At 40.1% G+C, this 9482-nt stretch overlaps 1 pseudogene; it reads left to right on the top strand.

Moving 5' to 3' along the window:
- Positions 1–4469: 4469 nt before the first annotated feature.
- LOC131246959 (omega-hydroxypalmitate O-feruloyl transferase-like) lies at positions 4470–8815 on the top strand (annotated as a pseudogene).
- The last annotated feature ends 667 nt before the right edge of the window (positions 8816–9482 follow it).

The raw sequence follows: 9482 nt of genomic DNA, 5'->3' as shown, positions 1-9482 counted from the left end.
GGTCTGTGGGCCCCACCATGATGTATGCTTTTCATCCATGCCGTCCATATATTTTTCCGGATCATTTTATGGTATGAGACAAAAAATGAGGTATATCCAAATCTTAAGTGTACCACATTACAGGAAACAGTGTTGAATGAGCGTCAACCATTAGAAATCCTCCCCCGTCTAAGTTGGGGCCCACTGTGATGTTTGTGAGAAATCCTCCCCATATAAGTTCATTCATAGGGTCACAAAGACCTGGATGAAGAGGAAAAGCAAATTTCATAATGATCCAAAACTTTTATAACCCCTAAAAGGGTTTCAATGGTAGACGTTCAATTCCCCACTGCTTTTTACAGTGTGGTCCACCTGATAGCTAGATCTGTCTTATTTTTCACCTCAAGCCTTAATATGAGTTCGCCAAATAGATAGACGGTTTGGATATAACACATACCTTATAATGGGACCCACAAAAATCGATGGGGATTACAAAAAGAAAAAAAAAAAAAAAAAAAGGAAAACGAAGCCAGTGAGTTGGGGTTGATCGGGTTATGACCTAGTCGACTGAGTCAGAGAACCAAAAAAAAAAAAAAAAAAAGGCAGCCAGCGAGTTGGGGTTAGCCCCGTTGACCGGGTCAGAGCTTAGCCTATCGCTACGGATTATAACCGTAGCCATAACTGTAGTGCTATGCACTTTTTTCTATTTTTCGTTTTTTATTTTTTACATGGAGAAAATTTTTCCCCTTACATAATTATGTAAATATGTATATATAAGTTTATAAAAATATTTTTCTATCTTTTAATTTATTTCTTTGTCTATTTATTTAACAAGCATATCTCCTAAACTAGAATGATTTACTTAGCTTACCACATATGATTTTGGGGTAGGAGAAGCTAATTTAGCTAACCAACCTAGTTATTTTCCAAGATTCCATTGGGTCGATGGTCGAAAATCTATTTTATTCAGTTCGTGGTCAATTTCAATCACTTCGCGGTCGAGTTGATTTGGGTTGAAAGTCGGGTGGGTTAGCTCATGTCACGCCCCAAACTCGGAAACCGGACCCACAAAATTGCCGATCACCGAATTCGGTGCTGACAGCCTCCGTAGTACCCCATTCTCGGCTCCTTGCGTTCGTACGCCAGATTCCAATCCTGGGATGCTACAAGGAAGATTTTTTTTTTTTGTACATTCAACTCATAGTAAGCATAACCACAAGCATACCCAAATCACAAAGGCAACATCATCATCACATATCCACTAATATAATAACTTGAGTACAATGTTGAAAGGAAAATATATAAATCGAAAATCAAACCCCAGAAGACCGCTGCACGCTCCAAGCTCAACAATGCTACAACCTAACATCTCCTGCACGCATCTATCGTGCATAAGCTTATAGAAAGCTTAGAGGGTGGTGCAAGTGTGCACAAGATAAGTGCCAAGTATTCTAATACAATGCCATCATCATACAAGACCGGAAATACTAGTGGTCCATAAATCGTACAATATCATAATAAACAGATATACGAACAAGATCATGAATTATTAGAGTAAGTAGAAATACTTATAAGAGCAGGAATTAACAGAGTAAATAGAAATACCAACAGGAGCAGGAATTATCAGAGTAAACAGAAATACTGACAAAGTTATAAATCACACGATAACAGAGTAAGCGGAAATATTGATAAGTGCATAAATCATACAATATTAAAATACACAATACAAATCAGTATGCAAATGAAGGGTCGTAGAGAGCCAAATATCAAATGCAGAGGATGCAAAGCAATATACATTCCTGATAAGTAAAATGAATAGCGTCAACCACACCATATGCTGCGGATGTAATGCAACATGCAGTGCAAATGGAATGACCATGATGGAGTGTGAAGTCGGTATGGTAGTACGTAGTATCACAGGCTATGGGGTCCATCACAATGGACTTCTATCCAAACTAGTCTCATACCTAATTTGGATGGTTAGACCCAATGTGGTAAACTCCTGATCTCAGGTTAGTCGTACGCCCCAACCGAAATCCTGGCCATTGCGAAGGTACACGTAACAAATAGTTGCGCACCACCAGCCCGAGTGAATAGTGAATGATGAATGAATGAATGAGTATGTAACTCCTACTCACTAAGTCCACATATCAGTACGGTTCATCTCTGGGATCATCACTGGGGTTTAGTACACTCCAAATGGCATTGTCTCTCTCCCAGTAGCACAGTCCAAGTGAGCGTAAGAAACCTCACTATCCGCCTGGCCAATATCGGACTCCCTACCCGAGACGTCGATAGCGGACCCATTCACGAGCCGGTCAAACTCGCCTAGTAATGCCCCGTAGCCATAGAGGCCCCTAAATCCATAGCCATAGGCCAGCTTACTTAAAAACAAAACCAGCGAGTTGGGGTTAGCCCGGTCGACTGGGTCAGAGCTTAGCCTATCGCTACGGATTATAACCGTAGCCATAATTGTAGTGCTATGCACTTTTTTCTCTTTTTTATTTTTTATTTTTTATTTTTACATGGAAAAAATTTTCCCCCTTACATTTTTCTATAAAACATAATTATATAAATATGTATATATAAGTATATAAAAATATTTTTCTATCTTTTAATTCATTTCTTTGTCTATTTATTTAACAATCATATCTCCTAAACTAGAATGATTTACTTAGCTTATCACATATGATTTTGGGGTAGGAGAAGCTAATTTAGCCAGCCAACCTAGTTATTTTCCAAGATTCCATTGGGTCGATGGTCGAAAATCTATTTTATTCAGTTCGTGGTCAATTTCAATCACTTTGCAGTCAGGTTGGTTCGGGTTAAAAGTTGGGTGGGTTGGTTCGGGTTGGCGCTCAACCCTAACCCAACCTAAGGTTCCTATACCTAAACCTTGACCCAACCCAACCCAATATTGGGTTAGGAATTCTCAACCCAAGCCCAACCCAAGAAGGCTCGACCGGTTGATTGGGTTGGTCGAGTGTATACGTGCTAATATTTTCGTTATTACATTAGTTTATTATATTTCAATATAGGACTTATTTTTTGTATCTATGATTTTATTAATTATATACGTGATTATTCATCATAAGGAACTTCATTTTTTTTCTTTTAAAAACCAAGCTAAAATATAGGACTACTCCTTTAAAAAGTCATGTAGCATAGCACGCAATCTATTTGGCAGAGAGAAATCCGGCATATCTTGTTAGTGTGAGTCCTTGGAAATGACGTGGTCAAATGAGACCTGACATCACTAATGTACCTTCTACACAAACAATCCACACTCAATTATAATTTAAAAGTAACTAATATATTGATAGGGTTCGGGTTGGGTCGGGCAACCTGAGACCTCAACCCAAGCCTAACCTAAGTTTTATCGGGTTGGTGTTTGTATAGTCCTTCACGTAGGTAGCCCTTCGCACATGTAGGTAGCCCTTCACGTGTCATTTAGGGCCCTTTTTACTATATAGAGCATCTGAATTGCGAGACAAACTAGAAAACAGCGGGGCAAACTGCATTATGAGCGGGGCAAACTGAAATATGAGCGGGGTAAACTAAAAAAACAGCATGGCAAACTGAAATATGAGGGGGGCAAACTAGAAAAACAGCAGGGCAAAACTTAAGTATGAGCGGGGCAAACTAGAAAAATAGTGGGGCAAACTGAAATATGAGCAGGGCAAACTAGAAAAACAGCGGGGCAAACTGAATTATGAGCGAGGCAAACTAGAAAAACAGCCGGGCAAACTGAAATATGAGCGGGGTAAACTAGAAAAACAGCGAGACAAACTTAAGTATGAGTGGGGCAAACTAGAAAAACAGCGGGGCAAACTTAAGTATGAGTGGGGCAAACTAGAAAAACAATGGGACAAACTGAAATATGAGCGGGGCAAACTGAATTATGAGAGGGGCAAACTGCATTATGAGCAGGGCAAATTAGAAAAACAGCGGGGCAAACTGAAATATGAGCGAGGTAAACTAGAAAAACAGCGGGGCAAACGGAAATATGAGCGAGGCAAACTAGAAAAACAGCGGGGCAAACTGCATTATGAGCGAGGCAAACTAGAAAAGCAGCGGAGCAAACTGCATTATGAGTGAAGCAAACTAGAAAAACAGCGGGGCAAACTGAAATATAAGCGGGGCAAACTGAATTATGAGCAGGGCAAACTAGAAAAACAGCGAGACAAACTGAAATATGAGCAGGGCAAACTAGAAAAACAGCGGGACAAACTTAAGTATGAGCGGGGCAAACTGAATTATGAGCGGGGTAAACTAGAAAAACAGCAGGGCAAACTGTATTATGAGCGGGGCAAACTAGAAACACAACGGGGCAAACTAAAATATGAGCCGGGCAAACTACAAAAACAGTGGGACAAACTGAATTATGAGCGGGGCAAACTAGAAAAACAGCGGAGCAAACTAGAAAAAACAGCGGGGCAAACTGAAATATGAGAGGGGCAAACTAGAAAAACAGCAGGGGAAACTTAAGTATGAGTCTCAAGGAATTTTCCCTTTTTACAATTCAGGTAACGTTGCTACTTCCTTGTTATGGAGTTATCTGATCAATAGTCATCGTGTGGTGATTCAAACCCATTGATCTGATCCAGTCTACCATATATGTGAATTTCCTTGAAAATCTCCCTGATTGGATGAAAACAGTCATCTAAATATTTGTCCCAGTTTTTTAGACATGTGGTGAATTGCTGTGTTTTTTTCTCAGTTGTCTATTTGTAAGCCACGTATTGATGACCTATTGCATTCTGATTGAAGAGGTTTTTGGAAAATCTAGATTGATAATGTAAGCCCCATAGTATCAACAGCAAAGATTGATCGACCATGGGCTCAAATGTATGGACCATGGTACAATGCATGGATGAGATAATTCCTCCCATCTTCTTGATACTAAAAAAAATAAAATAAAATAAAAAATAAGAAGAAGAAAAAACACTATGTGATTAATCAGCAATTGCAACAAGATTCTGATCTTTTTATTTAAAAAAAAAAACTAAAAATAAAATCTATTTATGTTTTCAGGTCACAAGATTCAAATGTAGAGGATTCTCAATTGGGTTTGTGATCAACCACAACATACTTGATAGGAAATCAGCGGCTGAGATGTTTCACAACCTGGCCTCCATCTGCGGGGGTGAAGGCCTCAAGACCCATATTCTCAACAATGACAGGACATGTATCAAAGCAAGGACATGATCACCTGAAATGATCACCACCCTAAAAAACAAGGCCATGATCAAGTGCTCAACTTTTGAAGCCATGGTCGTCCACCTGTGGAAATCAAGGACAAAGGCTTTCTTTGAAGACCTGCAATGACCCGAAAAATTTCGTGCAAAGACCCGAGTACTACCTCAAATTCCTTAGAAGTTAAATGTGGGTTAATTAGCGCTAAACTCGATTGCTTGTGAAATTAGCACCAATCACTACATTACTCTGAAATCTAGGATTCAACACTAAATCCAGTTGCTCTCGAGAGTTGGAAACTTTGTATCGGACCTGAACCGCGCGTCGAAAGTCTGATAGCGATGATCTTAGACAATTATGATCACCTTGTTGGGCTTGACAATCACCTCAAAAATCAAGTCCAGATGACGTCCTGAGACGATTTGCTTGAGTCCGGAGTAAAGAGTGTGAGAAAGGTGAGAAATTAAATATGAATTTATGAAATCTGAGTCATGTCGCTTACGCGCCGATTTTAAGCATTCTGACCGTCGGATTCTGACCCAAATTTACCCTCGGATAAGGAAAGATGGCCCACACATGTCAAAGTGCCGGTGGACCTGATCGAGTTTCGGTGACCGTTGAATTGAAACTGGTCCGCTACGGCTGATCTGTAAATTCGATCGGTACAAAAACTCAGCCTGACCTAGATCCATGGTCAGTGACCTTAAGTCCGACGCACGTGAAAAAGGAACCACCAGAAGTACTCCGTTGGACCGAAATAGACCTGAATTAGTTATAACCTAAGTATACCTTGGCCCTGAGGCTATTTTCATCAATATTAGGCCTATATAAGACCTTTAAACCCTCACTCTCAACTCCATACGAATTTTTTAAACCCTAGCTAAGTGAGAGAGAGAGAAAGTGAGAGAGAAGTTGGTGAATCATCTTGAGATTCTTCCCTGTTACTCTACGTACCTAAACCATCACATCTGAATCGTTATTCCGGCGATTCTGAGTCCATTCGTGGGTAAGTCAATCAAACCCTAGCCTGTTTTGGAGCTTAGAATAGCCTAAGTGTTGATGTAGCTCATTTTATTCATGCCTTAGGTTATTTAGTCGCCGTTGACGAAGACTTATCGTCTGAATCAGATCTGTTGTGCGCTTTCTGGTTTAAGATGCGGACTATATTCGTATAGGTTATGGTTTTCAAGGCTTTCAATGTCGGTTAATAGTTTATTATTGTTGTAGGTGCAATTTCACATGCCAAATACGATGTTTATATTGCGTTTCTGATAGATATGAACTATATTGAGATTTGTGTATTCCATGTACATATAGAAAGTATCGTATACGTATGCAATATGAGTATGTGGTTGCCATGATTAATTGTCACATGTTTTTGCTAGTTGTATGTGTAACAACTCCTTGGCAAAAGGAATTGTCTTAAGGTGAGCTATCACCAACATACGTCATGTATGTTGGAATATGTAGCCTAAGTGTTTCTAGAAATGTCTGAATGAATAAGTGTGTCATATATTGTACTTTTATGGGCGTTGAGAAGAGATTCTCGACTATCTTAATGATGTGTATGATTTCCTCCATGCAATCTATATTCTTTGTCTGTTTAACTTGGACGTTACTTATGTGTGAATTCATGTTAAGTTGATATTCAACAAATGCCCACATGCTTGCATCATTAGAATTGTTGATCCACTACTATTCTAAATTGCTGGTATGAATATCTGTTATACCTAAATATGCTTGGAACTATGAAATAGTCTAGGGAATCGGCAACAAACCTTGAGTTCGTGGCCGAAGTTGTTTTCGCCACGTAGGACGTGTTTGACGAACCCAAGTCGTATTAGGGTTGTCGATAGTGGTTTGGCCACACGGGGTGTTTGCGCACTCTATGTCGTTCAACTCAACGTGCGCTCGTACTAGTCGAGTTCGTCAAGTAACCCGATTGTCCCGGTGGATGTGCACCATGTATGGACGCTATTGTTTGAATCTAGAGTACCAAACTTACCAGTGCAATCCCGTTAACCATTGTACCTTGATCCGCTAAGACTCATGAGCCGGGCATGGTAGTATGGGACACCATGGTCGAGTTGTCGGCCTACACTGGGATGACGAGCCTCCCCATAGTGACCAGTGAGCACACCAGACTCGTGAGCCGATTATGGTGGTATGGGACACTATATTTGTGTTGTCGGCCTACATTGATTGGTGACGAGCCCTTTGTAGTGACCTCGAGCATACTTTGATACTGCGTTGAGGCGACGAGCGTTAGGGTAGTAACTAAAGTATGATAGGCATGCATTGATTGGTGACGAGCCCTTTGCAGCGACCTAGAACCACAATATCGTATGAGATTATCTAGGACTGACAACCCTAGAATGGATCACCGTTTGGAAATTGATATGAGGAAGGTACCTTAGCTTCTAAATCTTGCTGTATGAAAAGGACTACTAACAACTTGGTAATCATGTTCATGCACCGCATTGCATGTGCTTTGGCGTCGTGGGCACTGCGGGAGGTTGTCATACGTACCGTAAGATGAAGACGCTGAGGGAGTGCAGGCGAGAGCATGCATCATTTCTACATATATCCTTGCATTAACAAGAGTAATTAGGACATGTTTGATTGTATTGCTTTATCATTACTACTTGATTGAATTGATCATATGTTAACTTTTACTATATAGTTTCACTGAGTTGATCACTCACTCCCACATTCTGGGATGGTGTTTCAACACCAACCAGACTCTGTCTTAGATGCAGATGATGATGCGACCCTCGAAGCAGAGCAGGAGTATGAGGATGACGAGGACGCGTTTTCTTTTATGCAGTTCTCATGCGGGTTCATGTGAGCCGTGTCCTGATCTACGGGGATTCTGGGTTTTCTTTTGTAATGGATGATTTCATTTTGATACTTATATTTTGAAAACAAACACTTGTAATTATAACCTGGTAGAGCATACATATCACAGGGACTTACACATATACACAGATATTTCTTAAGTCTTCCGCTTGCAATTTCACCTATCCCTAAATTATGTTTGCAGTTTGGCTTAATCTACTCCATGTTTTATGCACTCATACAGACAACATACATCCATCATTGCATATGTTACATAAGTGATGTTTTGAAACTCGGGAGCTGAGTTATGCTCGACCCCCGACTTTCAGGGCGTTACAAGACCCAGGTTTCATCAATACTCTTTGTTGTGGACATTAGGAGCAAGATAACTCCACCCTTGCCATATGGGTTTGTTGGGAATGTTGTTGTAATAGCTTGTGCAAGTGCAAAGGTGATGGATTTGAATAAGGAGTCTTTGGGGTTTTGTGTTTAGAAGGTGAAGGAAGCAATATAGATGGTGACAGATGAGTATGTGAAATCAGTAGTGGATTGGTTGGAGGTTTATACAGGGGTCCCTTCCACTTTAGATGAGAATTTTTATGTGTCAGCTTGGTGGAAGCTGCCCTTCCATGAGCTAGATTTTAGGTATGGGAGGCCCACCTATGGTGGCCTAGTTGTGAGTGGAATGGATGAGTTTGTGTTGTTGCTCTCTGGTGGTATTGCTGCCCTTCCACATCTTTGCACAGAATGCATAGTTTTTAATTTTCACAAGTGGGAGACATTTTTGGGTGATGCAGAATAATTCATTGGTCAGTTGACTTCCACTGAGGATGTATCAAGGCACAAAGCGACATATATTCACTATAAAAGAATAAAATTACAAGAGATAGAGATTACCCAATTTGAACAAGTCTTGAATCACCTAAGCTATAAGCTTGAAACCGTACGAACGAATTAGAAAGCTCTTGACACCCCATATTCCCAATTACACACATATATATACATGGCATCTAGGTGAATCACAATCGAAATAGGAAATAAATCCCGCATTTATGCAATTTTGTGTAACTTTGTATGATCGTTCAATGAAACATTCGATGACACTTCGATAGCATCGAACATCTTCGATGTTATCGAACTAACCAAAATGTTCTAGCGACTAAACATGTATTTTTTGAATTTTCTCGATGGCACTTCGATGGGACTTTGATGTCATCGACGGTTCGTCTATGGCATCGAACCTCTTTTGATAGCTTTGAGCAGGACACCAAAAGTGTCCAATAACAAATCGTTAGATTTCTATATTTTAGTCAGTGTTGCACTAAAAAAGAAGAGAAAATGGGCTTTATTGTTACACACTGTCAGCATGACGATTCATATGCAGGTGTGGCAATTATATATGATACAGGCAAATAGCAAAATTGTGTTTGCAAAAATGACGATTCATATGCTTGACCCGCTCATTTTCA

This window comes from Magnolia sinica, chromosome 5, assembly GCF_029962835.1.
Source record: "Magnolia sinica isolate HGM2019 chromosome 5, MsV1, whole genome shotgun sequence".
Classification (NCBI taxonomy): Eukaryota; Viridiplantae; Streptophyta; class Magnoliopsida; order Magnoliales; family Magnoliaceae; genus Magnolia; species Magnolia sinica.
This window is presented reverse-complemented; position numbering and strand designations above follow the sequence as displayed.